The 13884-nt window shown below is 46.4% G+C and overlaps 1 protein-coding gene across 1 annotated transcript in view; it reads left to right on the plus strand.

Moving 5' to 3' along the window:
* Window positions 1-2983: 2983 nt before the first annotated feature.
* The window catches only part of JCAD (junctional cadherin 5 associated), a 76369-nt gene continuing 65468 nt past the window's right edge, over window positions 2984-13884 (plus strand). The window contains exon 1 of the mRNA XM_026000873.2: window positions 2984-3229. The gene's annotated coding sequence lies outside the window, so the exon portion shown is untranslated. The remainder of the gene's footprint in view (window positions 3230-13884) is intronic.

Consider the following 13884-nt stretch of genomic DNA (forward strand, 5'->3'; position numbering starts at 1 on the left):
CCACTGTGACCACATGGCCAAATTTTGTTTGCTCCAGAATGTTATTAGGTCTCCCCACCCTTGTGACCATTAAAGAGGATACAAATTACAAGAGTGGTGACACAGCTACTGAGATGGTACAGTGCCATTGCTCCTGTCACGTGAGAACACTGGTTCCCTTTGCGCCCTAGATCTGCTGGAGGCAAATCTGCATCCTTCAGCCATGTGGCAGCTCTGTCTTCTGATGGGGTCACACCAGGGAAACTAGGCTGTACCAAACCTTAGCATGAGAAAGGAAGCTTAGAGAAGAATATGCTGCCTCTGTTTCACCCAGGGCCAGATCCTTCCAGGTCTTGGAACAGCTCTAGCTGTTACAAAGATTCTTTTTGTAACTACCATTGACATTTCTGCAAGGAAGCTCATCTACAAATTCAAAATTCAAGAAACAACTAACAAAGAGTGTGTAAAAGTTGGTCCCACTCGGGGACAAGTGTTAGAAAGACAGAGCCTGGGTCATCCCTGGGAGGGCTATTTTAAGAACACCTCATTTTCAAGGAGGGTCGGACAATCTTTCATTCATTTCCTTTGCCATTAGGTTCCAGTGGAGTAAGACCGACTCCGTTATTTTTGTAGTAACCACTAATGGAGTGGAGTCTACTGATGTGTCTTTTATAGTCTTAGGGTCTGGGAAAAGTTAAATAAGATATCATTCTTACTTGCAGAAAATACAAAGTGTGGTACGAAAGGCAAACATAGAGACCACTAGCCTGTAACTACAAGAAATACAAGAGAAAAATGAACAAAATGTGAGGAGAGCCTGCAGGAGGGAGCAACTGACTGTTTGGAGAGACTCAGAGCCGGTCTCAAAGACAAGGTGTGTTTGGGGATGCCATGGAGAGGGCCTGACGGTGCTTCCAGGGCTTCTATTGAAGAGAACAGTTGGACACAGCCATTCAGTTCCTTGGGGATGAAGCTGGAGCAGTGTGCCTAGGCAATGCCTGAGTTAAAGAGTTTCTCTGATAAATAATTCAAATGGAGACTCTGGGCCTGAATATGGGCTGGGTGATATGAATAGGTTTGTCTTCCCCAGGTTGATCTTTAGAGGTTATTGCAAGAGACTTTCTTTCTTTCTTTCTTTCTTTCTTTCTTTCTTTCTTTCTTTCTTTCTTTCTTCTTTTTTCTTTCTTTCTTTCTTTCTTTCTTTCTTTCTTTCTTTCTTTCCCTCTTTCTTCTCTCTTTCTTTCTTTCTTTCTTTCTTTCTTCTTTCTGTCTGTCTGTCTGTCTTTCTTTCTTTCTTTCTGTCTTTCTTTCAATTTTATTTATTTATTTGAGAGAAAGAGAAAGAGAGAGCGAGCGCAAGAGCACAAGAGCAAGGGGAAGGAGAAGCAGACTCCCCCTGAGCAGGGAGCCGAACACAGGGCTCCATCCCAGGATCCTGGGATCATAGCCTGAGCTGAAAGGCAGACGCTCAACTGACTGCCACCCGGGTGCCCCTCCTTTTTCCTTACATCCACCCCAAAACCAAACACCCTCCCTACAATCTCCGCCACATCCACTCCCCTGGGCTGTTATAGTACCCAAACAGTCGCAGACAGTCCACCACTGAGTGAGTGTGGCTGTGTACCAATAAAACTTTACTTACAAAGTGTGTGCATGTGGCCCAAGAGTCCTGCTTTGCCAACCCCAACAACATGGGATCAGATCTGAGAGCGCAGCCCTCATTCACTCCTGGCTTGCGGTTTTCAGGTCCTTTGAGGCTGCGTATGCAGGTGCTGGGGATGGGCGCTGGCGCTGGCGGGGCTCACGGGGGCGGGGGGTGCGGGTCAGAGAGGTCCTCGCTCTAGGGCGGGAAGGGCCAGGTTAAAGGCAGGTCCCACTCATTCCTCCCGCGGAGTGCCTCCTGGCCGCCCGCCTGCTGTCTCGCTGCGGCTCCAAACTGACTGCTTGCGTCGGGGCCAGCTGCTGCTAGGCAGGAGCCGTGGTTTGCTCCCGAGGTGACTTTGCACAGGATAATTTATATTTTGGTGTAAACCCACCTCGAGCTCCTTTGAGATGAAAGACTCTATATAAAACTGAGTTATGACCCTGTTTAATGGGAGCACTGCTGAGTTTTTCCAAAAGTGGAGTTAAACCCCTCTGGCATCTGCGAAGGGCTGGCTGTAAAGGTCTGTTGGCCATTCCGGCGGCTCTAGTTTTTGCTCTTGATCTGCATGCGATAAATCATTCTCCTCTTCCAAGGCCAAGGAGGCATTTGTATTTGCCAAGACGCTTGAGGAGGAAGATCTCCAACTGGTCTGAGCTGAGGCTGGATCTTTGCTTTTTAAGTTGTTTGGGAAGTGAGAACACAGACACATATTCATGCTCTTTCACACTCACACACACACTCACACATGTTAATCTCTCATGATCACATATTCCAGACTAGCTACCCCCTCACCCTATAACTTCATATGGATTGCCATCACACTGGTTGTGTTTTTGTTTTTGTTTTAAGATTTTATTTATTCATGAGAGACACACACACGGAGAGGCAGAGACATAGGCTGAAGGTGAAGCAGGCTTCCTGTGGGGAGCCCAATGTAGGACTTGAACCCAGGACCCCAGGATCACGCCCTGAGACAAAGGCAAATGCTCAACTGCTGAGCCACCCAGGTGTCCAGACACTGGTTATGTTTTTATACAAAAGATGTGACTTGGCCAGTCTCCTTTGACATTCTATACTTTTTAACCACTGGAAGACTCCTTTTTTGTGTGGAGCAAAGCTGTCTCCAGGTGTCTCTGCCTCTAGCTGAGGCCCTGGCCCCCTGCCCGCCCCCTGCTCCGGCCAGCTCTGCGCAGGGCTTCCCCTCAGACAGTATCAGACAGGGCATACCAACATGTCTTTTTTTAAGAAAAGACCAGAAGTGTCTTATCTTACTCATTTGGAATTTCCACAGCTATTTAACCTCTGGTTTAGGAAAAGTGGGTTTGAGGGTTCCTCCAGTTGTCCCCAAGCTCTCACATCAGATCAGCGAGCTCATTTCACCCGAGGTGGATGGCGCTTCTGCTTGCCAATGTACCTCATTTCCATCTCTCCTCCCTACTGACTAGAAACCTTGTGGTTAAAATAACACACAGCCTCTATTCACAGCTCAAACTTAGAGCTGCTCCCAGAAGCAGATTGGGGATTTAAGGAAGTCTCAGAAGGTGCTTTTGAGTTGCTTCTCAATACCCAGTGTTAGCGTCTCGAGAAGAAATCAGGGATCTGCAGGTAAACAGCTTCTTTTTCTTTTGCATTGGTTTGTTAGGGGAAAAGAAATGATTAAGAAAATTGCATCTGCACACATTGGAGGAAGCCAGCTGCTTGGTAGCTTTTGACTCTTGAACGGGGCTTGTGTCTGCTTCTCTGAAAGGGGAATAAAGTCTGACCCCAGAATTGTACGGAAAGAAAACTGCACTGGCAATTCTCTGTTGGCAGAGAACGGGCTGGGGCTTTGGGGGAACAGATGCGTCTCCTTGGCGGAGCAGCAAACCACCTTTGGGTTTGTGGAGGTGGTAAAAATAGGAAACAGTGGTTGGGTTGGTCTCCTTCACGTGGGGCAGTGGCTGGAGGTAGGTCACGTGACAGGGGCAAGGGGTGGAGGAGCCCCGTCTGATCTGGGCATCACATCTTACCCGATACAACAAACAGATTATCCTTCCCCCGCTGCTTTCTCCTCAAGCAGTTGGGTGCCACCCTTACCTGTGTCTGTCTCCCACTTCTAAATTGTTGGGAAATGTAGCTTATTATCTCATTTTTTAAAAATGATTTTATTTACGTATTCATGAGAGACACAAAGAGAGAGAGGCAGAGACACAGAGGGAGAAGCAGGCTCCATGCAGGGAGCCTGATGTTGGACTCGATCCCAGACCCTGGGATCACGACCTGAGCAGAGGCAGATGCTCAACCACTGAGCCACCCAGGCGCCCCTGCGATCTCATTTTTAAATACATTTCAACTCATACCTTTCTCCAGGGATAGAACATTGAGGATTTGTCTTACATCTATTTGTTAAAGGTTATTTGTAAAAGGTGTTTGTTCACTTGCAGATTTTCTCCCTCCCTCACTGTCCCTCTGTGTGTGTGTGTGTGTGTGTGTGTGTGTGTGTGTCTCCCTCCTTTTCTATCTTCCCCTCTCCCCACATCATGTTTCCCTTTATGTCTTAATTTGAAGAAAGTTCTATTCCTATTAGGTGATAGAGACAAATCAATCAATCAATCAATCATCGGTCACCAAACATTTATTCGATCCACATGCTCTGTATTGGAATAGTCACCAGGGTTGGGGGAAGATAAGTCCTGTCACGACGTCTGTCATGTATTTTGACTCCTCCGTACAGAAAATAATGACCCAATACAATCAGTCCGAAACGAAGTGCTAAATTTCGAACTTCAGATTATAGGAGACATTGAGGTGATGACAGGGCTGCCATTCCTGAGAGCTCACTCCTCACCAGGTACTAAGCTCAGCACTTTGCAGTTGTGTCGTTTTATTATTCTCTCAATAGCCCCTATGTTACATACAGGGCAAAACTGAAGCCCAGAGAAGGGACGAGTACCCAGCCTCACGTGGCTTATACGCAGTAGACTCTATGCTCAAAGTCTCAGTGCTCATGCTCTGGCAGGTATCAGAACATGTGCCCCAGGAGAAGGGGTCTGTGTGCTGGGCCCCAAACAGTTGTCCAGCCTACAAATGGCCAGAAGGGGCAGTTCTGTGGGCAAGAGGCAAGGGAGGAGGGTCAGCGCAGTGGCAATGGGGGGCTGCAGGGAAGTGCTAGATGCTGAGAGCCAGAGGTGTTGGGCACTGGACCAGCATGGTGCTGTTGGCCTGGGGGGTGAGACAAGGAAAGGGGTCGAATCACCAGCCACAGTGCTCAGAGCCATCTGCAGGCTGTGCCTCTCCCTGCCTTTCCTGGTGAGTGCAGGGCTCATACCTTCCTGCCTCAGGTTGCAGAGAGGCTTCCGCCCTCATAGGAGAGGCTTCCTGGCCTCTCCTATCAGAGGAGCAGCTGTGACCACTGCCATTTGCTTCCTGTTGTGGTAAAACAGACGTAACATAAAATTTAATTTTGAACCATTTAAAAAATGCACAATTAAGTGGTATTTAGTACATTCACAACACGGTGCAACCATGACCATCATCTAGTTCCAGAGAACGTTTCCATCATCATGTACCCTTTAAATCGGATATCTGGTCCCCGCTTCCCTAGCACCCCCAGGCTCTGAGGACCAACCCACCAATCCATTTCCTATCTCTATAGATTTGCTTATTCTGGACGTTCCATCTGGACAGAATCGTACAGTATATGGCCTCTCGTAGATGGCTTCTTCCTCTTAGCATCATGGTTTAAGGTTCATCTTGGATGTAGCATTAATCAGCACTTCATTCCTTATGGCTGAGGGTATTTCGTTGGGTGCAGGCATCACATTTTGCTCGCCCACTCATCACGGATGGACATTTGAGAGGTTCCCACCTTTTGGCTACCACGAACAGTGCAGCTGTGACATTCATGGGCACAGTTCGTTTGAACACCTGTTTTCAATTCTTGGGGGTGAACGTGTAGGAGTGGAATTGCTAGGTCCTGTGGTAACTCTCCGTTAAGCTTTGTGAGGAACTGCCAAACTGTGCTCCACAGCAGCTGCACCATCTCACGTTCCCGCCGTCGTGTATGAGGGCTTCAGTGTCTTCACATCCTCACCAATATTGGTTCCTTTCTATTTTCATTTGATTGTAGCCGCTCTGGTGGGTGTGAAGTGCTATGTTGTTGTGGTTTTGATTTGCATTTCCCTTATGACATCGAGCATTTTTTTCATGTGTTTGTGGGCCATTTGTCCCATTCACTTTTTATGTCCCTTATTTGTCTTTTTTTTTAAAGATTCTATTTATTTATTTGAGAGAGAGAAAGAGTACAAGTGGCAGGAGGGACAGAGGGAGAGGGAGAAGCAGGCCCCTCGCTGAACAGGGAGCCAGACAACGGCTCCATCCCTGAGCCACCCCGGTGCCCCTTGGCTCTATTCTTGATACATACGTCCTATGGTTTACCACCTGTCACATTACATGTTTATTTACTTTCTACCTCTCCTGGGACCGAGTAATCTCCATGAGGCAGGGACTGCTCTGCTTTGTTCATTCTTGTATCTCAGTACCTGGGGTAGGCTTGGGTATTGCAGGGACTGGGTATGGATTTGCAGAATTACTGAAGATCAAATTATGGCTATTGTTCCCAGCCCCGGGCCTGGGGCCTCTCCTCCCTGCTGGTGGGTCAGCAGAGGGGCAGCACGGTGAGGGCAGAGCCACAGCTGGTCCCCAGTAAGTCCTGATCATGCTCCCCCACCAACCCCCCCACCCCCCAACCCCCCAACCCCCACCAGCCCTGGTTGTCAGGGCGACAGTGCCCTTGCCAGCCCTCGGATGGTGGGGAGAGAAGTGGGAGCAGCCCAGTTGTTTTGGAGATAATCTAGGTTTGAGGTCACAAGAACCAGAGCTAAGGCAGCAAGCAGCAAGGAGATCAGCGTGGGAGGAATACATAGGACGGGGGGATTTCAGGAAAAATCAAACTAGATGACTGGCTGATGTGTCAATCAAGGTAACTTCAAATTTTGAACTTGGGAGCCTGGGAAATCGGTGACACCTTAATGGTGAAAGGCAGTTGGAGAGTCTCTGGGAGCAGGGAGGAGGCTTGCTTTACACGGAGTTTGAGAAGAGCAGGGTTGTGCCCATGTGTTCTTGGCGGCAGACACAGCCCTGGCGCTGGAAGGGGAGAGGAGGACTTGAGGAGGGAATGGAGATCCTGGCTCCAAGGATCCCGGGTATCAGTGAAACTCGGAGAATGGATGGAGCTTCAGAGAGAGGGGAGAGAGGTACAGAAAGGGAGGGCAAACACGTTAGTGTTGCTATGGTGAGGATGGGTAGAAGGGGGGTGAGCAACGGAAAGGGGGGCAGGGGGCAGGGCATGGGGAGAGGGTCAGGGCGGGAGAGGGGAAAGGAGGGGGAAGTAGGACACAGATGAGGGAGCACCCACAAAGGGAAGCAGGGTGGGGCAGGGAGGCCGTGAGGAAGAAGAGGAAGCAGTGAGGGGTTGGTATTCCAGAATACTTGCCACCTGTTCAGAAGCAAGAAAGTGGGGAACAGAGATTTGGCAATTGACCTGGGGGTCCACCTTCTTTCCCTGCTCCCTCTCCCCCCCAGGCTCCTCAAACACCCTAACTAGCCTCACCTGATAACCTGCAGCCCAGGACCTTCCAGGTGAAAGGTTATTAGTGAGTCAAGTCCAGACTTTCATTTGGAGAGTTTGGAAGGATGCTCCTGAGATAGGAAGTCTTCCTGTCCCGCGGAGCAAAGCTGTGCTGGGCCCATGGGTGTTCTCTGCACTCAGCAGAGCCCTGGTAGAGCATGATTTCAGTGCAAACAACGAAGTATCTAAAGATCCCTGAGCACTAGGGCATGTGAGAGAGGCAGCAGCCTGGGGAAGAATGAAGATGCTCGGGCCCTGGAGGACAGTGGGAGAGCAGCTCTGAGGTCCTCTGTCGACAGCTCTGGTTCGTGCATTCAGCAGACCTGGCTGGGCCAAGGACTCCACGCTCAGCTGCACCCGGATTCAGTGAAACAATATCTACTCCCAAAGTGTTTGATGGGGAGCAGGTTTATGGGAACTTGCCCAAAGCATGTGCAACCTAATTTCCTTTTTTTTTTTTTTTAACGTTGAGGATATGGGAGGTTTTTCTTCCATCAAAATGTAGGCTGACATGTATTTATGAAGAAGGCACTTATTACCCAGGATGGAAAACTCTGACTTGGGGAAGAACATTTAGTGGTAGAAATCTCTCATGGACTCCATGGAAACTCCAGGGAGGGGATGACCCCTGCCATCATCCCTACCTGAGGAACTGAATTCTGGGGACGATGGCACACCTTGTCCTGTGAGCCTCCCACTTGGAGTGTATAATATTGTTCCCTGCCTAGAGTCTTGCTGATAAAATTATCATCTCTCCATTGCAAAGCAGTGTTCACTAATCATAAGGCTGGATGCTTATCCTGTTCCGGCTCCAAGCCCGAATAGAGAAGAAACTTCTGAAAGCTAAGTACACTGTACTGACACCCCACGACAGCCACTCCCTATGCAGCTATTCTTGGCACAAAACAGGGCTCTTGACATTTTTCTGGAACATAACCTACCAAGATGTCCCAGGCAGTAGAGGAACCTACCAGGATAGGGTACATATTTCATTAGACAGTACTGCCCAACATTTTTTAAACTTTTCAGGAAGTTGCCCCTTATGTAATTAAAAAGCAAGTAAGAGTTCTGTCTTCATTCTGAAATGATGGGGCGTCAGGACTGATGTCCTTGGATGATACCATTTTCCAATTTCAGTCAATTGTTCATTAATTTAAAGACTTACTCATCTAACAAATATTTGTGTAAGCTCACCAAAAAGCCAGTCAAAAGTCCCACTGGGAGAAAGATATAAGACCCTGTCCCTGTTCTCAAGTCTTAATAAAGAGTTAGGGCTGCCATGGAGATGAAAAGAGACCACAGAAGAGAAGTGCACAGAAACCCACTGTGCGGGGGGCAGGGGGTGGTCAACATGGAGGGCTCCTTGCACATAGCTCTGGCCTCCCCTACATTTGAGTTGGGGGCCACCTCCCTAGCATGTCCAGCCAGGAGGATAATAACTGAGAAATTAAATGGGAGAATGGGCACCATGCATGTCATCCAAGCTCAAAGATCCACAGGGCCCAAAGTGTTTATCCAAATTAACCCTTTGTGCTATTGCAGGCTTCACAGTGACCAAATTGTACAGAATACACTGCTTTTACAGGATGCACCCTTCCGTGTTGTAAAACATCTGTTTAAAATAAGAGAAGATGTCTAACACATCATCTGTAATAATGGTTTTCAATGTTCTGGAATTGTGTTGGAATAGAAATACCGGCTGGGGTCTTAGTGTCATGGATGCTTTGTCCTAAAGGAGTGATGTGTTCCCTTCCTGGATGTTGCCACTAGGATGTAAGTGAGTGGAAGGATCATCATATTTGGGTGAATGCTGGGCCTGAGCCACTTCAGGAGATAAAATGTAAAACCACCACTGTGGACTTTTGCACATAAATTGTAAAAAATCAGCCTTTAATCTTTTATATTTATCCAGAGCAGTAGTATCAATTAATCCCATTGTTAATTTATAATGGCAGATGATTAACATAAAACAACTACCCCACGGGCTTCAAAAAGTATTATATGAATTATTTTATAATAGTCTTACCTTCCTGATTCTTACTTTTCTTATTAAAACTGTATTTATGATTTCAGCACATACAACCTGAAGGTGAAGAATTGGGCCAGAAAGTTGGCAGAAGGAGCCCCTTAGGGGTTAAATGTCACCCACAATACAGGGCTGGTGATAAGCATAGCGAAGCTCAGCTTTTGTCTTCTTGTCATCCTTTTTGATACCAGCCATAAAAGAGAGTCTAAAAATTATTTTCACCTCTCCCCTGGGTACTCCTCAACAAAATCATTGCCAACTGGAGTTAGCAATCCAGGGCAACATAGCACCACCCTTCAGAGGGTGGATTTAGAAATAGAACCTACTTGGTTGGTTCTCCAATCTGCCTCTTATTCTAGCACATTAACTTCCCTAAGCTTCAGTTTCCTGATCTGTAAAATCAAACTAATAAAAGCTCCTAGACTTCAGGAATGTTATGACAGTGAAGGAAGCTAATGTATGCAAAGCTCTTAGCGCATTCAATCAATGTTAACTATTATTATCACAGGTAACAGTGAGTAACGGAATGAGCTGCCGTCTTTCAGCCACCCTCCAGCCTGCCTCTCTCTCCCCTCCTGTGAGTTTAGTCAGAAAGCACAGCTCTGAGGAAGTTACTCCTCCACTCAAAGCCCGGGATGGAATCAAGTGCAAACCCCTACAGCGTGCCACGGGGTGAGGTGGGTGGGGTGGGGTGGGGGAGCTTCTCTCGAAGCTGGGTCACTCTCCCTTCCCACTAGCAACCCTCTCCAGCCCCAGCACTCCTAAAGTCACAGCCCTTTCTGGAACGAGTCCTATGCTCCAGGGCCTCTGTGAGTTCCCTCCTGGTCGCCCCATCCCTGGTGCCCTTTCCTCCCCAGCTCTCTCTGCGCATTAGTTCTGACGGGAGCCAGTCAAGCTGGAGTTAGGTTTTTTTTGGTGCATTTCCGTGATACTTTGCGCCTTGACTGTAGCACCAACCGGGCTCACTTTGAATTGCTATCTCCTGTGTGATACAGCAGGCTCCTTGAAATCTGGAACAAGATCATGCTCATTTTCATGCCTCCTATCATACTTTGCAAGCTGTTTTGCACATAACCGAACAGCAAAAAACGTTGGCTGAATCGAATCAAAAAGTTGATGCTCAAAAAAAAAAAGTTGATGCTCTAGTTCTAGGTCATTCCAGTAACAGTAGAGAAGCAGCTTGTTTGGGATCCAAAGAACTGAATATTTAAGTCTGTGTATGTAGACATGTGTATACGTGTGTGATTTACATATTAATTAAAATATATAAAATATTTTTAATATATAAAGATATGGGCAGTCCCAGTAGCTCAGTGGTTTAGCGCTGCCTTCGGCCCAGGGTGTGATCCTGGAGACCCAGGGATCGAGTCCAGCATCGGGCTGCCTGCATGGAGCCTGCTTCTCCCTCTGCCTGTGTCTCTGCCTCTTTCTCTCTCTGTCTCTCATGAATAAGCAAAACAAAATCTTTAAATATATATATATATTCATAAATAAATATAAATAATATATAATGTAGTAATAAATATATAAATATTTTGTATATTATATAATATATAAATATATTAAAAATAAAAATATATGCTTATAAAAATATATATATCTCTTATCTGTGAAATAGACAAATGACATGTGAAGTTCCTTCCAACTCTGGATCTATGAATCTGAGTTACAGGCCTTCCTACCCTTCCCATACACCTCTAAATATTATGGCAAGAGCATAACCAGGGCTCTGCCATCTAGAGCCACAAGAAGTTCACTAGGCAGGAGGTGAGTCACCAAGAGTGGTCTGAAGGGTAGTGTGCTGGCTGCCCCCCCCCCAGTTGGCTTTTCCCCGTCAGGGGCCACAGTGGACTTGGCTCATTATTTCAGTCCTGCTTTTCAAGTCAGCATGTGGCAGTTTTTCTCTTCTCCATTGTACCATTTCACAAGCATGTGAGTACCTTGCCCACAGCAGACGCCCCATAAATATCACTTAATTGAATGAGTGGATAATCTTTCCTTTCATCCAATAACAATAATAAGAACACTAATAATTTTAAATACATTTATGGCAGGGGTCTGTGCTTAAAAACAAAGCCACAGGGCAGCCCGGGTGGCTCAGGAGTTTAGCACCGCCTTCCGTCCAGGGTGTGATCCTGGAGACCTGAGATCGAGTCCCACGTCAGGCTCCCTGCATGGACCCTGCTTCTCCCTCTGCCTGTGTCTCTGCCTCTCTCTCTCTCTCTCTCCTCTCTGTGTATTCTCATGAATAAATAAATAAAATCTTAAAAAAAAAACCAAAAACAAAGCCACAGATTCCACCGAGTAATGAATCCTCCTCTATACATTATGAACATATAAGCTCGCTTAATTGTCACACTCCTGTGGGTTACGAGCTACAAATTCAGACATTTTATCATTGTATGTAGCAATGACCACCTAACATTATTTGTTAGTCTTCTCACTATGTAAAATTATTTTATGCTCATGTGTATTATACTTCTCTTTGTAAAACGTACTCTCCACGAAGATAGGGATTTCCTCCATTTTATTCATTACTGTTTCCATAGCACAGTGCCTGGAGCATAGTAGATGCTCAATAAATACTTGCTAAAGACAATTGAAATTTATATCAAGAATTTGGGGAATGCCTGAGTGGCTCAGTGGTTGAGCGTCTGCCTTCGCCTCAAGTTGTCATCCCTGGGTCCTGGGACTCGATCCCCCCACAGGGAGCCTGCTTCTCCTTCTGCCTGTGCCTCTGCCTCTCTCTGTGTCTCTCATGAATAAATAAACAAAATCTTAAAAAAAAAAAAAAAGAATTTGGTACTAAATAAGCTCTATGAGATAGAGAAAATCATTTAACCAGTGAAGGAAGCTAATTTGGAAAAAGAGAATGAGGCCTGAAGTTGATTGGGTTTTGGGAGGGGGTGGTTAGGACTACTGGAAGTTTTGTTTGTTGGTTGGTTGGTTTTTACCCCTGATGTGTGTGTGTGTGTGTGTGTGTGTGTGTGTGTGTGTGTGGTGGGGGGGAGGGACTGGAATGAGACAAAAAAATGGGAAGATAGGATTTCCCTGAAGGTTCTGGAAATGATTATCTGAGACCTTTCTTTCATATTGTTGTTTTACATTATGAAGGCGAGGAATAAGAAGAATGGGGGATAACTGTAGATTTCATCTTCTTCAGTTTTTAATACTGTGAAGGACAAGAATAAAAAGTAGGCAGGTTGAAAATTGAAGAGGAAGTCTATGGAAGAAATAATAGAAAAAGTCCGGGTGGAGGAGGAACTAAAAATCCCAAAAGACAACGCAGCTCTCCTGGCAGGAAGACTGCAAACAGGGAGTTCAGAGGCTATCAGTGAAATCAAATGAAGGAAACAGTGGGAGGGAAAAAAATCAAGAAAATGCACCGTTAAGGAAAGCAGCACAGATGCAGTTCAGCTTGCCAGCACGAGAGCCAACTGTCTAAAGGAAATGGGAAGCTTCGGGGGCGAAGGTAGTAAGTGGAGCAAATAACAGAGTGGTGGGTGGAATATTTAGGCTGGAGATTGCATGGCAAAAAGTTATGGACCGGAAGAACTTTGGCATGGCGGGTAAAGAGATGAGTCATTCCAGAGACTAGAGACTTTATAAAAAAGATGTAAATGTGTTAGGAATTGGAGGACACCTGTCACACACAAAAAGCTAACCAACAAACCAGAATTCATTCATTCTTTCATTTAGCATTTATTAAGCATCAGCTGGCTACTGGGGATACAACAAATGTGGATGAATCAGACGAAACACAATCCCTGCTTCTTAGAGTTTACAAGTGAATAAGTCATATAATCTCCCTGATGAATATATATGGATGAATATATATGCTCAAGTAGGTGTTCCAGGCAAAGGAGATCAGATGGAAGCATGATAACCAAGGAGCCATGTCTTCTTGGGCTGGGGAGGAGGTGGAGGTGTGAAGGTGTAAGCAGGCTTTCCAAGTAGTAGTATGTGAACCAGGATCTGGAGTGGGGAGAAGAAGGAGGTTGGGCGAAAGAATCCTTCTAGAGGGAACATCACATGCAAAGCCCTATGTAGGAAGGCTCATAGCACCTTCAGGAAATAGAAGGTGCTGGAGAACAAGGAGTCAGGAGGCTGGGATGAGGTGGGGTGGGAGGGGCCAACAAAGCCACATCCAGGAGCCCAGGGAGTCATGGTCATTGTCCAGGGTTTCATCCCAAGAGCAGGAGGACATCACAGGGAACTACAATTTCTTCCTTATGGGAGGAATGAGATGCACCCAGTAGCTGGACTCTTCAGATAACCAAAACTCACCATTTGTGTGCCAGGGTGTCTACATCTTTCCTGCCTTTGATGGACAAAGGTCTTAGATGAGGCTTGCTCATTTTCTCTCCTTTCTGAGGCTCTTGTCCCTGACCTCTTAACATTCTTTTGATGGTGCAATGCATCAAAGACTGTACTTTTGAGGTATAAAAGCTGCTTGTCCTTATGCTCAGTTATCCTAGGCAGTTTTTCTCTTTGAGTCCTAGTCTGTGTTCAACCTTTTTCATTCCAGTTGCTGCCATTGTGCCTGCCTCTCTCTCTAGTTGAATGCCCTGGTCTGTTGTGGAAAGAATAATCAGAGAATCAAATCAGGAGGCTTCAGTTCAGCCT

The sequence above is a fragment of the Vulpes vulpes genome, chromosome 2 (genome assembly GCF_048418805.1).
Source record: "Vulpes vulpes isolate BD-2025 chromosome 2, VulVul3, whole genome shotgun sequence".
NCBI lineage: Eukaryota > Metazoa > Chordata > Mammalia > Carnivora > Canidae > Vulpes > Vulpes vulpes.